Genomic DNA, 22,667 nt, shown 5'->3' on the forward strand with positions numbered 1-22,667 from the left:
ATGTGATGATGTCATCAGTGACCCTAATTGGCAGGCTGATTGCCCTAAGGCTGAGGCTATAGTTCAGTGACGATGTCATCAGTGATTATGTCATCAGTGATGTCATCAGTCTGAGGCTACATAAGTGATCAGTGATGAGGTCATCAGTGATGTCATCAGTCTGAGGCTATATAAGTGATCAGTGATGATGTCATCAGTCTGAGCAGGGACACAGTGATAAGCTGTGTCCCAATTCAGCGGCCACGGCCTTCGTCGGCCGCGGCCTACAGAGGTCTGTCCTCCGCGGACCAGTCAGGGGAGTGCGCAGCCTTGAGTCGTTGAGCGAAACGAGACGGTCTAGCCTACTACTAACCTCGCGTCACCAGGCTCTTCTCGGCGAGAAAGAGCTGCTGTGTCACTAGCTGTTCACGCCCCCAGAATGGTTTCCTTAGCAACCAGTTGACAGTGCGAGCGAATCTGGGAATCCCATCTCACGCACCGGCCTGTCTCAAAAGTTTAAGGCACGAACAGACAGCCTAATAACATGGAGCCAGAGCAAATTGTTTTGCTGATCATTTTGTTTTATTTTATGGAAGAGTTGGAGCTTCACCGCCGCCGCATGTTTCTCAGGCTGGGAGAGGATGAGCAGGTAAATTATTGGATAAGCTGTGTCACTTACTTTTAACTATTCTAAATGTTAACGTGGTTTATATGGCTAATGTCAGTTAACTTTTCATTTCATATAGCCTAAGCCTAACCTTACAGGGTTTTTTTGCTATATATAGCCTAGATAGCTAGATAGCCTCCCTCTCAAAGCCCATGGGAGAAAGTGACATGGCATATCATATCTAGCTATTGTTTAACATGCTTTTCTTCTCCTTTCCCCCCAGATCAGACCCCTATATGCACCCCAAACACTCTGGAGACCACCCAAGATGATGCCCCACTAGAAGACATTTTATGCCACATTTATTTATTTATATGTAGCCTACATATTTAATAAATTGGTTCACTTTTTCAGTATTCCCCTCCATTACATGTGATGCATTATTTATTTATTTCTACATGTTTGAATAACTATTTAGAGGACAAAATAAATTATTACTACCACTGTTGTCATGCTCTGTCTAGTGAAGTCTCAGTTTGTGTTTCCCAAGTTCAGGTTATAATCATCATCTGTAACTACTCATAAGGACATCAGGGGGGAAGCATAAAGGGATCTGATCCAACTTAGACATGTATTTTGCTAACTTCTGTAGAGGTTAAATATAGCACATCTCTGTGATCCTGCGGTGCTGCAGACTACACACATGTGTAAAGTAGGGTTAATGTGATCTCACCTTATGGTTAAAGTTAGCTGAGCTATAGACAGTTTGAACTTAACATAAACATTCTAAATGGAACCCCAGCTCACCTGTTGCAGTGTTTGCTAGTACAACTATCAGGACTCCTAGGACAGGATTGACAATTCTGTGAAAACAGTCTATAAAAACACTCTTATCTGCAAGACTCAAATTGAAAGAGAAAACTGTATACATATTCTGGAGCCAAAGCTTTTTCCAATGCACGTTTGCATTCATATGCAGTGAAGATCAACTATGACAGTATATTCAGATCTATAAACCATACATTTCCCACAGGCCTGCTATTGACAGTAAATATGAATGTGTTTTCTGTTAAATGATCTCTTTGCACCATAACATTGTTGTGCCGTGTAAAAAGAAAGAGAAAAAAGTTTTTCTTAAACAAAATATTTATTAAATAACAAACTGTACATGTACGAAATAATCTATACATGGATAAAAAAAAAAACATTCATGAAAACAACAAAACCTGAATGTGCAAAACCTCATGCATCCCATGCATCAGTGTCATGAATCAGTGCAAAAGGTAAACAAGCAGACATTCATGTGCTATGATGATCCGGCAGAATAATAACAAAAAGAACAATACGAACAATAATACTAACATAAATATATATATATTATTTTACTTTTCAATTAGTCTTTCTAAGAGACCAAAGAAGCAGCCGGCTCGCTCCTTCTGGAGTCTCTTCCTTAAGCAGCTCGTCCTTTGCTTTCTTTGGTAGTGGTGGGGCCCTGGCTCACACGCTCCTGTCTCTCCTTCCTCCTCCACTGCTCCACAATCCTTACTCTGGAGAGAAGAGAGAGAGGAGAGAGGACCATTAGAAGCTGTGTTTCCATTAGTTTTTCGCAAAATAATTGCGATATTTCTACAACTTCGACAATGTACAATTGCGACTTGTAGGCGTTTTCCATTGAGTTGAGTTTGGTCTGAAGGCGCGCACACCTGAACGATATTAGCCGTTACCAGCAGCTGCCACAGTGATTACGCACGGGGATCTGCCGCATATCCCGTCCCCAGCATAAATCCACAATGGTCAATGCAAATTACCACATGAAGTTACAACGATATAACGAGCCTGATTATCAATTCAAAATAAAATGTAGAGTGGCTTCATGTTGCTGGCTGCGGTGAATGCAGTGAGCGCAACAGAGGAAAAAAGGTAGCCTAATACAACTGGTCCGATGAGATGGAGGGGGGAAAAGGCTGAAGCGAAATTGAATCACCAACATCAGCCAACGCAGCCCCCCCCCCCCCCCCACTTATATGTTCTCAAATGAATCTACAGAATGACCGTGGTATGAAATTAAATGGGGCTTTCCAGTTGCAGTGAGCAGACCGGGCGGCGCTGGATAGCCAGCTAGGGCTGTGTTACATGGAACCAGGCAACCCGGGAGACAAGCCTCTTTGACACGGCCGTCAGCAGCGGTAGCTCCCGCTGCACGGAGAGTTGACAACGGAGTCTATAGTGGAATGCTCACGAGCCAAGCCCTTGAGCTCTTTACAAAAGAAACACGTCACATTTTTTCACAATACTGACAAATATGAGATCTACAATAATCTAAGCCTCGGTTAATCACCTCTAAAGTTGACAGAAGTGCATTTAGTAAGGAATTTGCAAACGAGAATTGTAAGATCTTACCTGTTGCCTGTATGAAAAGATGGCGGCGATTTCAGAATTTTCAGCCTTGCAAACCTCTCGCGGATTCTCGCGAGATCTTGAATGCCACAAAGGCCACGAAGGACAGAACACTTGCATCCTCAAGTTTTGAGAAAAGGAGGATGCATTTCTCGGCTGCATTTGAAGGAGCCTACGAAATGGGACAGCCTAGGTCGCGCGCAATGACGCAATCGGTCTTCAAATCTAGCCTTGGTGGACTGCAGCCCCTGAATTGGGACACAGCTGATAGTCACCCCACAAAAGGAGTGTTGCAGCAGGAGTGCTGGGAGCATGGGAAGAGTCAACGGGATACCTTTGGTCGGGTGGGGAATTCCATAGCTAGGGATTTTGGACTGGTGGATTTGAGGGTAAGCCCTACAGCAGTGTATTCAGCAGTGGCTCCATGGATGCTTGTATGGCCTGATGTGGACTGGTATGTGTTAGAGGTTAAAATGAATTATACAGTTGATTTGGTGAGTACATTCAATGACCGTGTAATGGAAAGATATGGTGATTTTATACAGGCAGGGCCCGAAAGTAACTTTTTGACTCACCGGCCAGGTGACGGGTAGATGGAAAAAAATCCACCTGCCAATGCAGCCGGTAACATTCCCGAATATTTACCGGCCACTATTAAACAAAGGACGTTATAAAATAATTGTTTAAAGAATCCATTTATTTCTCTATAGTCTATTCTTTATATCCTCTATAGTCAATATTATTATATAATCATTGTTGTAGCTCTAAAGATAATGTCAGGAACATAAAAGATTCAGGCCCCTATCGTTGCATCGGCGCTTTTTCTAGGCCGAGCGCCTGGCGCAGCGCAAATCAGTGGGCGTGGACCAGCGCACTTGATATCGTCGTGCTGGCGCTACACGCAGCCTAAAGCATTACAACCACGCCTTTTAAGCTTAAAATTATGCACCGTCATGCTCATTGGATAACTGCAATAAACGAATCCCACGCTTGCCTTTTTAGCTCCAATTCCAGTGATCCCGCAAAACCAGACGAAAGCCAAACGCTCTGCCCCCCCCCCCCCTCCCTTCATCCAGTCTGTCTGTCATTATAGGCTATTATTCTGCAGTTTAAATACTGCAAGCATGTAGGCCTAAATACGCTACACTATAGCAAGATCAAAGTGAAAAGAATGTTCTAAATGCATCAGCTAGAAAAATATAGCCTATCCCTATATATGATGAGATTAATTTTATATTGGTGAAAGTTTGTCCAGAACGGTATCGTTTTCTCTCCCCTGCTGCAGGTAGAATGATGCACATAAATATACCCTACATTATGTAAAGTCATTGCATAAATGTGTTTTTATTGTAAAACTAAATGTGAAGTTGGGCCAAGTTATTGGAGCGGACATCACAGTATAGCACATGACAGTAGAAAGCGCGTTCCGCTGTCACTTATCTAAATCACGTTAAAACGACAAGAGATATATATAGGCCCAGGAGGACATATATGTTTCACATAGGGTGGTGTATTCATTTCGATGTTTCATTTGGTCCAATATTGAAATGTGTACAATTGCAGGTTGTGTTACCATTACACATTAATTTAGATCGACCTTTTATATCTATTTCGCCTCATTTGGTTGCTATTTAGTAGCGAAATGGAGAAGCACAATGCATGCTGGGACAGGCCAGACAACTTACAATTTATTTTTCCTATATGGGAAGTGTGTTGTGCCTGTCTAAGCGAGGGAGTCAGAGAGAGAGAGAGAAGGGTGACAGAGAAGAGGCAGAAGAGCACTGGCGCACTGAATAGGCCTGGTTTCAGAGAGAGACAGAGAAGGGTGACAGGGGAGAGGCAGCAGAAGAGCACTGGCGCACTGAATAGGCCTGGTTTTCAAAGGCGCAAAGCGCTAAATTTACGGCAGGTGCGAAGATATCAGTACGCCGAGATTTAAGGCCGACACGCCCACTTTGGCCCATTCTGGGACTGCGCCACGCCCATTCGGCCGAAAGCGCATTTGGCAGCGTAAAGCCATATTGATATCGTCCCAAAACAGGCGCAAGGCACGTTTTTTTGCAGTTAAGGCCCGTTTTAGTGCCGAAGGCCTGTGGGAGAATAGGGCCCTCAGACTGCAGTTTATATAAGCCCATCTGCAGTATTGAGTCATGCCAGCAGAGTTCGCTATTGGGGCATTTTCTACAACCATAGGAGCTATCCATGGTACTGAATCACTGAATTGTGTGTGACTGAATCAAAGCGTCTGCCGAGGTGCTGAATGAATCGTTGCAGTGTATGTGTGTGTGTGTTAGATGACATCATATTTCGGATGATGCCTCAGTGATGCCGACAGTGATGATGTCATATTTCAGATGATGTCATTGGTAGAGTGATGTCATGCTCTTGTCGAATTATAAATGCGGTTACTGCGAGTCATCTTACGGCAAACCTTCTGCAACAGTTCTCAGTTTCGAACCTTGCAGACTCAGTTTACCAAGTGCCAGCATTCCCAGTTTACCAAGTGTTTCAAGACCTTCAAGTGCCTGCACGTAAACTCACCTGTCTCACCGCCTAACAGTGTGTGTGTGTGTGTGTGTGTGTGTGTGTGTGTGCGTGTGCGTGTGCGTGTGTGTGTCCATGCCAATTGACTAAAAGGGGGCAGTGGGGGAGTTGGGAATTTCAAAATGCAGGGTGGCAAGGGCAGAGGGCTGAAATTTGGCATGGAGGACTGGAGGTCAACTGTGTGTGTGAAGGTGTGTGTTTGTTCATGCCAGTTGGCTAAAAGGAGGCAGTGGGGCAGTTGGCAATTTCAAAATGCAGCATAGCTTTTCAGCATATTTCACCACGCTGCCTGGGTTTGCTAATAATCATGATATTAAGCTTGTTGTAAACAGGAGGAAAGAGGCTGTCATTTTGGTCTTTTGCCTTGGTTTGCATTCATATCAACAACTTTTGAGACCCATGAACCTACTTTTCTGCATAATTCAAGCATAGAGAATTGATTTTGGAATGGTTATTTTAATCATTCCATATATGCTTAAATGTCCTTTTATTACTGTATTTTGCCAAAACAGCTAAGAAAACCAAAACATATATATCCCCAATTTGTAAGTATGTGCTGAAAAGCAACATGCTTCTAATGGCTATAGAAAACTGCCGAACATTCTAAAAAACAAATTTACCACGAGAGGAAGGGGGTTGTTGGCTGATTTACCACGGGTACAGGGTTGTGGCACGAGGCGAAGCCGAGTGCTATAAACCCTGTACCCGTGGTAAATCAGCCAACAACCCCCGACCTCGAGTGGTAAATTTGTTTTCTACAACAGCTACCAAATAATATAAAAAATACACAATTGTAACATCCAATTCATTTATTTATAATCATTACTGGTTTCAGAATACATTTATCCTTCCGCCACAGAATATAGTTCCATACACAAGATCAATGATTGCACTAAACATTTAGTTGCCTTTGAGCCAAAAAACAACTAACCTATTCCTTAACGGGATTCACAGTTATTGATACATTGCCTGTAAAAGTACAGTTATTTAAACAGTTATCTAAAGCAGCCTGTTTTGGTGGTGGTGTGTTGATATCTGGTGACGGCAGAGGGAGTTTGTTTGTTTGACAGTCCCAGGTTCGGGGTCTGGGCGCTAGTCGGACCTCCCGCTAGTCCGACCTCCCGCTAGTCCGAACTCGTGACAACTCAAGCTCAGCCAGTTCTCTCTCCCCAATTTCACCATGTCGTTCTTTGTTCACTTCACCTTCATCTTCATCTAACCACTGCTCAAAACTCAATCCACCCAGTAAATCAAACGTTACTACGAAATCGGACATTTCCTTGTGTTAGAGATGGCCATTTCCTTGTTGAAGATTTGCAGACAGTGGGCGGAGTCAGCACAGGGAACGGAGTCAGCATCAGCGAGCGGAGTGATACTGCGGTTGGAGCCGAACTGTAGATTGTTGCCCAATTTACCACTGTTGCTAGCCAATCAGAATCCAGTATTCACTCATGCTGTTGTAGAAGCTGTCATTTGAGTGGAAATATATGGTTGTAGCTCTAAAGATAAAGTCAGGAACATAAAAGCTGCAGACTGTAGTTTATATAAGCCCATCTGCAGTACCGAGTCATGCCAGCAGAGTTGGCTATCGGGCCCTCATCTACAACCAGTCGGCAATACAGCCAGTCTCTTTTTGAGGCCAATGAGGAAGTTGCCATACTCTCAAATGGCCAGTGGGGGGCGCAGCTTGTGTAGCATCATCCCCTGAACGTCCATTCAACTCTATGTGAAACGAGCCAACTTCTCTCTCGGTCTCTGTCTTAAATAAACACTTTACAAATGAGTTTATGGTCTGAAAAAACAATTTCAAGTATTTTTCATGCTCTCAAGCCCCAGTTTTTTTAATTATAGCCCCATTTCGAGGAAAATAGGCGATATACTTCGGATATTGGGAAACAGTAATACTTCCGCCCGTTAGAGGCAGAAATGTGCCGCAAAGGCATCTAGTCTGCGGAAAGTACACGAATAGGAAAACCTAGCAAAACAAGGGCTAGTATGGCTAGCAGATAGCAAGTCATACTTTAGCAAATTATCAGAAAATAGCGCTACTTTATGATATTTTAATAATGTTAGTAGACACGCGTAACTGTATAGATGGCATACATGTAACGTGACGCTCATAACATGGCGGACCATTTAACGTTATCTAACGGTATGTAAAGTAGCCTAACGTTAAATGGTCTGTCCATGGTATACAGTAAGCGTCATAAGGTTATATGTTAACGTGACATAACATCACAAGTTTTTGCAGACTTGAATGCTGTTGGTCGTTTGTTCAATTTGCTTTTCTGTATGGTATTGGACATTTAAAAATGATACATACTTGTCTTGAGGCATCCGCCAAGCTCAGCAATTTGTTATCCTTATTTTAAAACATACTTTATCAGATCGATAGAACTCAACATAGCCTAAGGTCTTGCACGAATATGTCTACTGGTAAATTAGGCATATATAGATAATCTACCAAGCAACACTTGATACAAATATAGGTAACCATTTCACAGCAGTACAGCCTACCATGGTGGAAAATTAACCATTCTTTAAGTTTGAATTATATCAAAATATATGTTGCATGGTGTAGCCTTTGTTTATGTCGAATTGTTACAGATAACCATATTTCAATAAATATAAATCATTCGTTGATTTGAAGCAGTCGGTTGGTTCTCCATCTTCATTCTTCTTCCTGGTCATTTGGTCGAAGCTGGTTCACTCGACATCAAATATCTTTATATCACATCTTATTAACAACCTGCCTGCTCTGACCAGACAACTATAATGGGCTCGTTCTATGATATTTGCGGTACATTCGGGTACATGATTTACTTTAGCACATAGCCTACACAACAAGGTTCTTTGTTGGCAATGTTTATTGACAAAAACACACTGGCAGATACATACCAAATGGTTCAAAGTAAATCTATCAAAAGTCTCAAATCTGTCAGCATTTAGCTTATGTTATTGCAATATCTTTGGTTGAACAACTGATGATCAGCAATATTCTAACAGTAATATGCACATGGGAATCAAAACGTAGCATTCATTTTCACAAATAATTTGACCAAGGGACAATGTGCCTCTGTTCTGTTGTGCTGTTCCTGCTCCACCATGGTACTCCGACGGCCATCCCTTGAAGAAACAAACGACACCGTGTTATATTAATTACTATAACATAACGCCACCAAATTTCAGTTAAAGTAGGCTATAACGGTGCTCACACGTTAGCACACGATGCTAATCGAGCTAGCGTTAGCTTACAAACATGAGCATCACTCAAACAGTCCAACGAGTCCAACATAGCAGAGCACCAAGTGCGCGACCAAATCCACCTCAGTTATAAATTTTAGAGTTTGCCCAGAGATAAGTATAATAGCAGTTTACCTTGTGGAGGCTTAGCAGCAGCTAGCAGGCTGGAGACTCACACCAGGCACAATGCACCAGGATCACACCACACCATGGTCTCTTGGCCAGGCCCCGGACAAGACGGTGGTCGGCTGGCTGGACTCCTACTCGCCCATACCTTCGGACTAAAAGTTATTATATTTGTTGTCCTGGACCATTTCACCACTGCAACCAGCCAGCCAGCGAGCAAGCTAGCAAACAGAAGCGAACAACAAGATGGCAGTCGTTCAAGCCTGTGAGACAAATTCGGAAACTCCCCCGGCAGCCGCTAGGGGCAGCCGCCCCCTCCTCCTTCTTCTTATTCTACTAGTGTTTTAACAGCCCTCTCTCCCCGTACTTCCGTGTAGAATTAATCCATTCAACCAATCAACGATGAGCAGGAAGCGGGAGATTCAAGCCTCATTTCATTCCATTAAAACCCAATGGGTGACGTCACGCTCACTATATCCAGTTCTATTATACAATCTATGTCTACAACCATAGGAGCTATCCATGGTACTGAATCACTGAATTGTGTGTGACTGAATCAGTGTCTGCCGAGGTGCTGAATGAATCTCTGCAGTGTGTGTGTGTGTGTGTGTGTTAAAGGCACTGAGAACAAACTATTACTTTGATTTGTTGTTTTGCTGTTATTATTGGTGTTTTTCCAGACACATTTTTATTTGGTCAAGTATATGCAGTGCCAGTTGGAATCATAGTTTTATGAGTTTGGGTTTTTTATTATAACAGAATTCCCATTCACTCCTATCCCTGATTAAGGGAAATGACAGTCGTCACAGTCACATCTTCATCAAAGCCAAAATGAGGAGAACAGAGATGCAGAACCTCCAGCCAGCAGCTCAACTGAACAGATGAAAGCAGAAGCAGGAACTTAGATCCAGCTAGTAATTTACAACCAACTTGTGCTGGCAAGACTGAATACTCTTCTGAGACTGAAGACAGGGGTGATGAATGGATGTAAACTAGCTAACCTCAATCAGGTTTACACTCACAGAAAGACAGTGAAGTTATTGGGAAGAAACACGCTTTTTGTTCTCAGTTTGTGGTAAAAGTTCACACACAAGTAAATCACACTTGAAGCCACACACGAAAAACCATTTAATTGCTCAGTCTGTTTTTCGTTTTTTGGTTTTCGTCATGAAGTAAGCTTGAATGAACACAATAGTCCACACAGGTCAGAAACAATTAAATTGCTCAGTCTGTAAAGGTGTTGGTTGTAAAGGGCACGTTAAAGTGACACATGATAGTCCACACAGGTGAGAAACAATTTAATTGCTCAGTACAGTCTATGGTAAAGGTTTTGGTCATGAAGAAGTCTTGAATAGACACATGATAGTCCACACAGGTGAGAAACAACGTTGTTGCTCAGTTGGTGGCAAAGGTTTTGGCCATAAAGTAAACTTGAAGTCACACATGATAATCCACACAGGAGAGAAACAATTAAATTGCTCAATCTGTGGTAAAGGGTTTGGTCATAAAGAAGACTTGAATAGACACATGGTAGTCCACATAGGTGAGAAACAATGTTGTTGATCAGTCTGTGGCAAAGGTTTTGGTCATAAAGTAAACTTGAAGTCACACATGATAATCCACACAGGTGAGAAACAATGTAATTGCTCAGTCTGTGGTAAAGGACACTTTTAAATCACACATGATAATCGACACAGGTGAGATTGATTGATTTTATTTTGGATAAAGAACGACAAAATCCAAGGGATGACATGAAAAAGTGTAAACACTTATTTCCATCATGGTCCCTGGTCTTATAAAAACATGACATACAGTAACACATAACATCAAATAAACAATACAGAACAATCAAGGATAAGAAGAACAAGAGATATAAACCAACATACCTATACACAGGAAAGATCACGCATTACTCTAGCTTACTCAATAAGAATTGTTTCAGGTTTTTAAAACCATTCAGAGAATTGTCAGACTTCATTTCATTAGGGATCTTGTTCCACTCCCCCCCCCCCTTCCCCCCGTGCGTATAGAGGAATGTTCTCCCAACTTTGCTTTTGAGATTGGGTAGGTTCAAATCAGCTACACTAGCCCTCGTGTTCAGGCTATGAATGTCCTGAACAAACTGAAAGTACGTGGTGAAATGTAATATTATAGACCATGATAAGTTTCAACTGTTGTAGCCTACTCTACTTTCAACGGGGAGCCAATTTCAATCTTAATTTTGTTGTTGTTGATCTAATGTGCATTCTTGGACTCTCCACACATAGCTTCTAGACTGGTTTTTATGAAGCAGCTGGTACGCACACATAAAAACCCACAAATCTAGCAATAACACCTGTGACTATTTGTATACACAATAAACAATAAATGTTCCCTCAGATCATTACCTCCGTACGCCCAGCGTCTGTTCCGGGCTGCCCGTCCGAGAGGCCGCTCGCTGCAGTACATCTCTTCCACTCTGCAGCTAACACTCCTCCCCTCTGGAGCTAAAACTCCTCTCCTCCTGAGCTGCAGTGAGTGCCACTTCTGTCTGTCTCCGACGATAGTTATCTGCCATGAGACCATTCTTCAGCCAGGTTACATGAGCTGAGATGGTTGGTCCGCTGTGCGGTCTTATGGCTGTCCAAAATTATATTTCCAAATATGTTGAAAAACCGATTACATGTTGGGGGTCAACTTTACGTTTGACTACTGAAACTATTAAAAACTTCATAAAGTGCCATATTAACCATAGAGCCCAAAATAAAAAGTACAAGTACTGCCATTTTCCCACCAAAGGCAACTGTTTTCTTTTCTCCCATCAATGCCAAAATGCATTCTGGGCAGTGTCGAATTATCGTACCAGACGGTCAAAATTATTATTATGCCACCTTTTTCTCCATATTTCTGCACTGGGGGCATGTTTTAATTTTGTTTGCTTTTGCGGTATTTTCATAGAATCTTGAGTCCTAACTATAAATTTAAAAAAAAATGTTTACCTGTTTTACTCATTAGTTTATCTTTTGATTTTTTTTTAGTTATACCACTGTTGGAGAGGTTTGGCAGGACCTGGCTGGTTGAAAGGCAGCCAGGGATGATCGGTTCCCACCATCTGCTCACTCACTTGTGAGAGGTTTAATCTGGCCGGAACACAACTCCACTGACGGGGAGCAAAGCGCGGAGTCCGGCTCCACGTGTCAAGCTTTCCCTCAAGGATTTGCGGGTTTAGCGAACCCGTCTGCTCCATGCTTGGGTTTGAGCCTGGCTCAGATCTTGAAGCTTGCGTTGATACAGGCACACTGGCAAGTGTGTGTAAGAGGTCCCTTCCTCCCATAACCCACTGGCCAACTGGGTGTTGACCAGTGCCTCCTAAGATGGACCTTGTGGCAAGGCTGGGGAGTACTTTGTTGCAGTGTGTTTGTGTTCTCTAAAGATAACGTAAGGAACATAAAAGATTCAGACTGCAGTTTATATAAGCCCATCTGCAGTATTGAGTCATGCCAGCAGAGTTCGCTATTGGGGCATTTTCTACAACCATAGGAGCTATCCATGGTACTGAATCACTGAATTGTGTGTGACTGAATCAAAGCGTCTGCCGAGGTGCTGAATGAATCATTGCAGAGTGTGTGTGTGTGTGTGTGTTAGATGACGTCATATTTCGGATGATGCCTCAGTGATGCCGACAGTGATGATGTCATATTTCGGATGATGTCATTGGTAGAGTGATGTCATGCTCTTCAAACTATAAATGCGGTTACTGCGAGTTTTCCGCAGTCGTTCATAGATTCATCTTAAGGAAAACCTTCTGCAACAGTTCTCAGTTTCAAACCTTGCAGACTCAGTTTACCAAGTGACAGCATTCCCAGTTTACCAAGTGTTTCAAGACCTTCAAGTGCCTGCACGTAAACTCACCTGTCTCACTGCCTAACAGTGTGTGTGTGTGTGTGTGTGTCCATGCCAATTGACTAAAAGGGGGCAGTGGGGGAGTTGAGAATTTCAAAATGCAGGGTGGCAAGGGCAGAGGGCTGAAATTTGGCATGGAGGACTGGAGGTCAACTGTGTGTGTCAAGGTGTGTGTTTGTTCATGCTAGTTTTTCTTGTGTATGAGCCTGTTTTTGTTTTCATGTTCTGTTTTCATGTTCTGAAAACTGCAAAATAAAACATATATATATATATAAAAACAGGATAACTTCACAAACGTGAATCACTTTTATGACTTTTGAAGCATTTTCTGAAAATCACATAAAAAACACATTTACAGTATGTTTCAAAAGGCCCACCTGCAGTAGCTCCCACACTTTGAGGATCACTAATTTATTCAAACGTGACAACAAAAAGAAAATGGAGAATTTGAGAATGGAGAAAAAACAAAAACAAAAAGTTCTCAGTAGAAAGGATTAGGGTTTGGGCGAGCATAAAATGTCAAATCCTGAACGGAACTTGGGAACAATAAACATGAAGCATTAACAACTCCAGCCTCATCAGCCACATGGCCCCCGATCTTCTGTCAAGGCGCTCTTCTTTTGTGGCCCCAACTCTTCTGTTCTCTTCTATCAAGGCAGCTTGCTGTCTTTCTCCACGTGGCTCCACATGTGTGCAGGGTTAATATATGCTATCAGATGAGTGCCGCCAGCACAGCCCCCACAGCTGCTCCAGTGCTGCCCACTGCTGCAGTAACAGCTGTTCCCAGACTGGCCATACCTAGAGTGAGATTACAGATTACAGTGGTTAGGACCCTCAGCAGACTGAGCATGAAGCATCACATCCTGGTTGAGCTAGAGTGGGTAGAACCAAAATTATACCATGGTCTGGGTGAATACTCGATTCTGATTGGCTGCAGGGTGTCCATTAATTTGTGATAATGTAAAGTGATAATGTACACCTAGCTAAATGGTCTGTTCATCGTTCATATCAATGCGCCAGGATCACGACAGAGTTTGAGCTCTATACCACGGTTAAGGGTTAATATGGCACTTTTATAAGTGTAGAAAAACATTTAGTCGGTCAAAGTAACTATTTAGATTACCCGTGTGCTCAGTTTATTAAAATAACGGCTATTTAGAAATCTGTCATTTTCGGAGATCTGCTGATGTTGTCAGCTGACAGAAGCCGGGCTCTCAGCTGTCAACTGTCAAACCAGCTCTGTTTACAACTTTGCAGAAAGCCAGCCAGGCGCTTTGCAAAAGCGTGCTGCCTCTATCACTGATACAAATCATGTCAAAGAGGAAAAAGGCGAGATCAACAAAAAGAAAACAACAAAATGGGCAGTTAACAGCAACACACTGAGAGACGTCCCTGTACAAAACATACCTGGACTCCAACATACAAAGCTTCAGATGGTTTTCAGTCTACTCTGAGCGTGGCATGCGCCATTTACGTCTATAAGACCTGCAGACGTTAACGTAATTCCCTGGAATGTGAGTTTAAACGAGCCAGTTACATGGTGTTGCATTCTTAGACATTGCAGTTTGCTTTATTTTGTACGTTACATACAATTGGCCAAATTATTAGTTAGTTTATGGTAGGGCTGGGCGATATATCGAATATACGCGATGTATCGCGGCTTGTGCCACGTGAGATGTAGAAATGACTATATAACCCTATACATTCGAGTATAATTGTCACGCATTGTTTATAACTTAAGGCAAGCAAGGCATGACTCGCTTCACGTTTCCTCTTGCCAGCTCTCCCTCTCAAGGGAGAGCTCAAGTCACACTCAAAAGGGAGGGGGAATCACATGGATACATCAAACGCGTCAAACCGCGTCAGACACACCCGTCCTTAACCTATGTGCGATTCGAAATCACGCGTCCGCACCATAGACTGGCGAAACATGGTCGCCCCCAGTGTGGCTGTTGACAGTTTCAAATTATAACAAAACAACCACTATTGCAATTTGCAATACATGTCCCGCAAGGTTTCTGAGCGTGGGGAGGAGTTGCGGATTTGTTTGGCGTTAACGTTAGCTGTTTTGGTGGCTAACGTTAGCTAGCTGGTTGTGGCCTACCTAGTAGTTCAGCAGGCAGCGCTCCACAAGCTTGTTGTGACCAAAATCCCCGCATTTAAAGCACTTCATACTCCCAGAGCTGGCGTAAACCATAGAGAACCTCATGCATTAGCCTACTCAAAATGAAATGTCCAGCGTTTGTGTCTCCAAAAGCAACTAACGCTAACGTTACATGCAAGGTAACGTGAAGCTAACGTAGCTAGCTGCAGGGCAGTCATGATCTATAAGGAAAACTTATGCGCACATAGCCTACATAAAAGTCAACATCACATACGTGTCTTTTCTTTAATCTAGACTAGAGGCATCATTTTTCAGTCAAAAGTGAAACGACACAGATATGATGGCATATAGTGAGGCTTTCCATGCCTCACTATAGAACTGGCCCCAATGCAAAATTCACAGCTTATATGTTGCCGTCATGCCAATAAGAGTCTAAATTTTATTTTTTATGTTTTATCTGCAGACTAAGCAGCTAGGCTTTCGGTTCTATAAAAGCCATTATTTTTTGTATTGACTATTGAGTGAAACACATTACTAAAACAATCATATTATATCATAATAGTGATGTCAGATTTGCTTAGGTGAGAGCTATGGAATATTAAATCATCCATCTTTGCTCACTCCATCTGCCCTTTCTTTCTTCTTCTTTTTTACCCCAGGTGTGCATAAAATACAGGTTAAGAACTTATGGAAAAGTCATGGAAATCCATTGGTCAAAATGTGTATGAACCCTGAAGGGTTAAATTGAGCATTTATGAGAGATTTCAAAAATATCGAGATATATATCGTGTATCGCGATATAGCCGAAAAACATTGCGATATTCTTTAGAGGCCATATCGCCCAGCCCTAGTTTATGGGCTAGAAATTCTGCCAGGTGCAGGCACTAAGCGGCCATTTGATCTAATGGTAATCTTGAGCAGCCGAGGGGACTATTCTGTCTCGCCGGTTCTCAATTCATATTCAAGGTTATGAAAACTAGATTTTGATTGCAGAATGCATGAAAATATAAATGAATGGTCTTGTTTTGTTTCTTTGGCAAGTGACCATGGTATAAGCGGGTTAATGCACTTCGAGGTGTCCATTATCAGAAATGAATGGACTTCGCGGAAGCAACCGTCCTCGGCTTTTGCCTCGGATGGTTCACGCCTCCACGTCGTCCATTAATTTCTGATAATGGACACCTCGTCGTGCATTAACCCTTACATATCCTCCCTAACTTGCCCTTCCTTATTTTTCAAGAGACAAGACAGCCACAGGCCAGACAGCAAATCCTGCTTCTGCATTAGACTTCTTAAAATGAGTCAAACATTGACAAATGGAGCAAAATGTGAGGAGATAATGATCGAGTTCACAACCACAAATCCTTACAATTTAGACTAGAGCATTATGGAGCACAATAACAAGCCTAAAACGTATTGATAACAAGACAACAGCTATGTGAAATAGTGACACGATAGTCGGAATCAGGGGACGAAGGTAGCTACTGATGACCTATGCCCGTCCGTCTTAACCAATCACAGTGTAACATTGGCACACTGAAATTAGTGAGACACTAGACACTAGACAGCCAATCAGATCTCTAAATCGCTCTGTATACACATTGATGTGATTGCCTCCTAGTTATTGCTTTTTACCTGCCGACTGCAAAATAGCAACTGCACTCCCTGCTGCCACTCCTCCTCCGTTGGCAATCGCGGCACTTGACATCATGCCGGCGGCCCACGAGCCTGCAGCGATCCCGACTGAGGTGAAGCCTATGGCCCCCAGGACGACGGGGGCCAGCGCCATGGCACCCAACGCACCTCCTGGAGAGGGGCGATAGCAACACAACAGTTGTCACTGATAGTTGTCAACTTGTCACCAGTGTTGTGTTGGGGAGCTACATTGCAAGCATAGCTTTGTAAGTTACCAATTAGTACTTCACACTGGAAGTATTGAATACAGCAAAGTTACCCTGGGAGAAATCTAATTTGGTTAATTAAAGCTACTTAGAAAATGTTCAAAATACTTTGTAAAAAAAAGTATCTAATTGACAATGTACATGCATGAAATCATAACAAAATAAAATACAAACTAGAACGCACTTATGACTTATGCCTCCGCCATTAGTTAATTATTGAGTCCAAATCGCCATTTGAGGCAAATTGGAAGAAATTCCGTCAAGGCGCTCCTGAGATGTTGCGTTACAGAGCTTGGAAATTAGGTGTGTGAGGTCACAGTGACCTTGAACTCTCACCACCAAAATGTAATCAGTTCATCCTTGAGTCCAAGTGGACGTTTGAGGCAAATTCGAAGAAATTCCATCAAGACATTCCTGAGATATCGCGTTAACAAGCTTGAAAATGGCATTCGAGAGGTCACAGTGACCTTGACCTTTGACCATTGATAACCAAAATGGAATCAGTTCATCCTTGCGTCTGTAACCCACATTAGTTTTACCACCTAAACTAACTTGCACTACACTACACTTACAACCTGAGCGTTCCCATTCTCACCAGTAGAGGTGCTACGTGCGCCGCAGCTTATTTAGAAGACGCCCATTCTTCTTCTCTCACATTCCAGACATTCCAGAGAACATTCCAGAATGCACTGAGACGAGCTGAAACTAGTCTGGGCACCTTTCACCCCGCTTTTTGTCATGGGGCGTAAACCACGGAACCAGAATGAACACCGGAAGGACGTGCGCCAAAAAACGTATTTGTTGCCGTTAGCTTGTCGTCTCTTTCCTCGATTAATTGTCTGATGCAAAGCTTCTGTATTGGCTTAAAATATGTGAGATTGTGAATTCGCAATGTTTCTACAAGAACTTCTTCAAAAAGTTTGTTCGGTACGTCCATCTTTTGTTTTGTTGTTTGCCGTTCTGATCCTTGTGTCAAATTGTCAAGTTAACGTAAAAGTTGACGAGCTAGAAACGCTGCCCTTCCTGTCTAGGGCGGGCTCTAGGCCGGAACCAGGTAGGGTGACCAAATCAATTGTGAACGGAAGCCAGGCTCTTTCTCGCCGAGAAGAGCATGGTGACGCGAGGTTAAGCTGAAACTAACGTCACGCAGCTGAAAGAAACAACGTGGTGAAACGTCTATCTAAACTCCTAACTTTCTTTAAGTTGATCAGAAAGTATTATCCTTTGGATTTTTTGCCTTAACTCATTGAGTGCCAAGGACGTCGATCGACGTCAAAGTAAATAGTGACGTAGAGTGCCAAGGACGTCGATCGACGTCAAATACGTTTTTTGACGGTGGGACGTGGATCAAAGCCTCCTTTATCTCCTGTACAAATATTGTAGCTATTGGATGTGTATAACCTATTTTACAGACATTAGGTGGCGACAGTGCTCTCCAGATTAGAGAAAGTTGAGGCAAAAACAGAGAAGTCGTTGGGGAAACGGAAATCGCATCGCATCCGTATGCATCGATATGCATGAAGCATAACGTTAGCTGTGCCTGCAGCAGCCAATCTGCTGCCACAATTGAGCCCCTCCCGTGTCCGCTGTGACAGCCCATCCGCATGATCAGCCGTGGAGTTGTTATTATTCTCAACTGGAAGCATGGGAGCCGGTGACAAACACACGCGGAACGCTGTAAAAAAGCTGGATGTAGCGCACCCTTCACTGTGCACAGCAAACGCAGCAGAAAGCCACCAGACACTCCTACGGAGGAGGGGTTTGCAGTTGAGGGGGGGGGGGGGGGGGGGGCACGCAGAGCAGCACACAACACTGACCCAGACAGACCCAGACAGCAGGACAGGATTGGCAAACGCAAGCCAGAATATCCGATGCCCACCAGCAGCAAATCAAGACCAGCAAGAAGCTGCAACCAGCAGCGCACGCAGGGGCCAGCGCTGCTGGTTGCAGCTAAAAAATATTATTCTGCCAAACAAAATTCCCTGGCCTTCACTGTTTTATTGAAGGAAATTATTTTTGAGGTGTGACTACATCAGAAAATTAGCTTCAGAGTCAGTGATGTGCTTGAAATGTTTAATTTCACAAAAGGCTCATTATCTCAGCTTCTAGAAAAAAACGGCTGTTTTTGGTTAAATCAAGCTATCTTCTCCGGCTGATAACTAAGGAACTGAAAATTATATCAATAAACCTGTTACAATAAACCCTATTACATAGTAATATCACACAATATTCTGTGGGCCTCGAGAAATCACTGAAAAAAGCTCTGAAACTCTGGCACTGGGAGCGTCCGTTGTCCAAAAGTGGCTGGCACTCAATGAGTTAAGGACGATTCCGACCCCCACCAGCATTTTCTTTTTACTATTGAGCGATTCTCCGTTGAGTTCACTCTGGCTGAAACATGTTGTATCACCCTAGCTAAATACTAATGCTAATGGTAGCTAACGTTGATTCGTATTCGGTGACTACTGAATGTGCAATGATATGCTTCCTCATGTGTGTATCTTTGAGATTTAATGCTAAAAACCAATCGGAGACAGACTGAATGTATGAATCTATGTGATTTCACCGTGGATGTTTTAGCTAATGTTGCTGTGTTATGTGGTATTGTTAGATAGCCTATGTCATTGAGTTGGGCTAATTCATGTGCGTCTAGGCTACACAGCAAATGCATTGTGTTACTCATCGACATTTAATTCACATTTTGGATCGAAAATATACTGTACAGTACAGATTTTAATTTAGAACAACTACTGCTGTATGCAGGTTGGTTTTTTGATTGCCTTGAAAGACCAGAGCCAAATCCCAGCGAGCATCGTGGAGTGGAGTGTGGGCCAGCACTCGTGGAGGGTGTGACGTCCTGCTTCTTTCTCCATCGTGTCCAGTGAAAGGGAGCAACTGCACTGTCCATCATCTGTTCTCACACTCAGCTAAGATCCCCCCTTTTCAAAAACACAAAATCATGATGGACACTGACTAAAAAAATAACTTAGATTGTTATGTTTTCTTCTATATCAGACACAGGTTTGTGTTCCTACCTGACATGTTTCGACGGCAATACTTCCGTCTTCATCAGAGGTGTCACTAGATGGTGTGTGACGTGCCTTAAACAGCTGATGTTGTTTACAGAGGCGTGGTCGTCCTGTCAGATTTGACAGGACGACCACGCCCCCCGCTGTCATTCCGCCGTTTGAGAACGCTGCTTTCCACCACCTGGAGCAGCGTTCTCAAACGGCGGAATGACAGCGGGGGGCGTGGTCGTCCTGTCAAATCTGACAGGACCACGACCACGCCTCTGTAAACAACATCAGCTGTTTAAGGCACGTCACACACCATCTAGTGACACCTCTGATGAAGACGGAAGTATTGCCGTCGAAACATGTCAGGTAGGAACACAAACCTGTGTCTGATATAGAAGAAAACCTAACAATCTAAGTAAAGTATAGACACTATGAACCTTTTTGGATTATAAAAAAATAACTGAACACTGACTGAAAACAAAGAAAGACAAACTTTATATTTTCTAATTGGCCAAAGTTTATTTTTGTTATTTACATGTTACAAGTGCACTTTACTTTATTCTAAGGAAAAAATATACTTACCTGAATACTTACCTTAGGAATACTACTTACCTGTTGGTCCTGTTGGGAAAAATAATAATCCTATGCACTGAAAATAATTCTATACCTTGAATCATGAGTTCTATATTTATTACATTTATATGTAATAAACCTGTGTTTACATTTTTTCTTAAACCTTTGTCCTTGTTCATTCAATGTATCCTCCCTGAGCGTACCTAACGTTACCATTGCCAATAGATACAGCCTAATCAAAATTTGCATTTCTTGATATTATATTGTAGTTATTGTGCTATCCTAAGCTACAGTATAACGGCCCATAAGTGTTACACGTCCAAGCCAAATCAAAAGAAATTCTATCAAGCCGTTCTTGAGATATTGCGTTAACGAACTTGGGTATGGCGTTCATGAGGTCAGTGACCTTGAACTTTGACCACCAAAATGTAATCAGTTCATCCTTGAGGCCAAGTTAATGTTTGAGGCAAATTGGATGAAATTCCATCAAGGCGTTCCTGAGATATGGCGTTAACAAGCTTGAAAATGGCGTTGGAGAGGTCACAGTGACCTTGACCTTTGATCACCAAAATCTAATCATTTCACCAAAATGTAATCAGTTCATCCTTGAGGCCAAGTTAATGTTTGAGGCAAATTTGATGAAATTCCGTCAAGGCATTCGTGAGATATCACGTTAACAAGCTGGAAAATGGCGTTTGAGAGGTCACAGTGACCTTGACCTTTGATCTTTGACCACCAAAATGTAATCAGTTCATCCTTGAGTCCAAGTCGATGTTTGAGACAAATTTGATGAAATTCCGTCAATGCATTCCTGAGATATCGCGTTAACAAGCTTGAAAATGGCGTTCGAGAGGTCACAGTGACGTTGACCTTTGACCACCAAAATCTAATCAGATCATCCTTGAGTGTAAGTCAATGTTTGAGGCAAATTTGATGAAATTCCGTCAAGGCGTTCCTCAGATATCGCGTTAACGAACATCGGACGGACGGACGGACAACCCGGATCCAAAAAGAGGGGTGCTCTTTAACCCCCTGAAAGTTTCAGCCCAATCACACGTAAAATGGCAGAGCTGTGGCCGGCACATAAATTGACAGAACAGAGACAACAATGTCCATCAATGAGACACCTGCATGCCTTCCTAGTCCGTAATGGTAAAAAAAGGACCAAAATTGTTTGTAGTTAGTTTAACTCCACACACTCCCCAACACTGGTTGTCACTGAACACCAGGGGTCCTGGGTTTCCAGGGGGGCCCCAGCAAAAAGGGGAATAATTGATTTTCACTATACCATTCGTAATTAACACAACTAGTGCAGTGCCCGTTCCCCCCATGCACAACCCCGTGGGCACCCCACACTGCACTCCGTCAGGTCCCCCTAAGCGCACTCCCCAAGTTTGAAGTCGATCCGAGAAACGGTTCGCGAGATACGCCAAGGACAGACAGAGAGAGAGACAGACACTACCGGCATTATAGTGTACAAGATATGAGGCTAGAACAACTTAATTTAAATCATATAGCCCTATAAGTATATCAAGGGGTTCCGCACATTTCTGAGTAGCGAGCCAGATAGGAAAGTATAGCTGGCTAAGGGATGGGCCTTGGTACATTTTAAAGTAAAATGCATCAATCTGCACTTTTAGAGCAAAATTAAGAGGCTATGGGCCCTATCTTCCCACAGGCCTTAGGCGCAAAAACTGGCGGTAAACGCAAAAAAACGTGCCTTGCGCCTGCCTCGGGAAGATAGCAACATGGTTTTAGGCCCCGAAATGCGCTCTATGCCAAAGAGGCGTGGCGCAGTTGGTTCCATGTCGCTGTTCCGACCTCCCGCTGTTCCGACCTACCCTCTCCCAGCCCCCATGCCTAAACCTAACCTCCCCCAGACCCTAACCCAAAACCTAACCTCTCCCACCCCCACGCCTAAACCTAACCTCCCCCAGACCCTAACCCAAAACCTAACCTCTCCCACCCCCCACGCCTAAACCTAAGGTCGGCATTGCGGGTGGTCGGCATAGCGGGTGGACACCGGCGCAGTGCCAGAATAAGCCTTAAATACCGGCCTAACAATATCTTCCCCCCTGGCGTTAATTTAGCGCTTAGCGCTTTTCAAAACCAGGCCTTATTCAGTGCACTGCTTATAGTGTGCGTATTTACGCACAGCTCTCCTCTGCCCATCTCACTCTCTCTCTCTCTCTCTCCCTCTCTCTCGCACAATGGAAAAAAAAGTAGTTATATCGTAGTTTTGAGCCCCTGTCATTCAGAGGCTGTTCTCTCCCCCTCTCTCTCTCTCTCTCACT

This window comes from Poromitra crassiceps (genome assembly GCF_964638095.1).
Source record: "Poromitra crassiceps genome assembly, chromosome: 5".
NCBI lineage: Eukaryota > Metazoa > Chordata > Actinopteri > Beryciformes > Melamphaidae > Poromitra > Poromitra crassiceps.